Source organism: Echinops telfairi, unplaced genomic scaffold (assembly GCF_000313985.2).
Source record: "Echinops telfairi isolate 266 unplaced genomic scaffold, ASM31398v2 ScPeMD7_7469;HRSCAF=8507_1, whole genome shotgun sequence".
Classification (NCBI taxonomy): Eukaryota; Metazoa; Chordata; class Mammalia; order Afrosoricida; family Tenrecidae; genus Echinops; species Echinops telfairi.
In genome coordinates this window covers 8,349,515-8,350,670 of record NW_022111373.1, presented here as the reverse complement: position 1 = coordinate 8,350,670, position 1,156 = coordinate 8,349,515, and positions in this window count along the sequence as shown.

Genomic DNA, 1,156 nt, shown 5'->3' with positions numbered 1-1,156 from the left:
GAGTACTTGAGTGGAGGCCCAATGAAGGACCATCTTCTTAATATTATGCTGAACGATAGGACATACACATAGCAAAAAAATTCAGATATAGCAGGGAGGGAGTGGAAAAATGAGGAACTGATATCAAGGGCTCAAGTAGAAAGCAAATGTTTTGAGAATGATGAGGGCAACAAATGTGCTTGACACAATGGGTGGATGTATGGATTGTAAGAGTAGTATGAGCCTCCAATAAAATGACTAAAAAAAATTCAGATACAGAGTTCTCAAAAAAATTAACTTGAAATGGAACACAGACCTAAATATTAAAAAATCAAAACAAACAAAAAAACCACAACTTTAACCCAGGAGAAAATCCAAGCGGTCTTGGGTTTGGTAGAGTTTGGGTAGAGATTTTAGATACCTCACCAAAAGCATGACCCGTAAATTATGTTAGACCTCATTAAATTTAAAACCCTTTCTCTACCCAAACAGAACCAAAAACCACTGGTAAGAGAATGGCACAGATGGAGAAAATATTCGAAAAACATCGAAGAGTTGCATCCAAAATACACAAAAAACGCTTATAAAAGCTCAACAACAAAAACAACCCAACTGCAAAATGGGCAACGGATCTGAATAGACACCTCACTAAATAAGCCAAACGATGGCAAATGCACCTGTAAAGATGTTTAACATCATATGGCATTAGGAATTTGAAAGTCAGACGTCCATGAGACACACCTATTAGAACAGCTGAAATCCCACAGCAATGCTGACAAGTGTGGAGTGACGGGAACTCTGATCCATTGCTGATAGGAATGCAAAATAGTCCAGCCTCTTTGGAGGACAGCTTGGGAGTCCCTCACCAAGCTAAACATAACGTTTACCAGAAAAGCCAGTAATTGTGCTCCTCGGTATTTACCAAGTGAGATAAGGTTGTGGGGTCACACAAAAACCTGCACACAGACGTTTAGAGCAGCTTCATTCATCATTGGAAGCAACCAAGATATCCTTCAACAAGACTGGATGAGCCAGACATCATCCAGCCATACAGACAATGGAGTATTACTGGCCATAAACAGAACTTCGCTATCAGGCTACTAAAAGGGCCCTTACGGGCATGCTGTTGACTCAGAGATTTCAGCCTGGAAAAGCCACGTGCTGTCTGATTTTGATG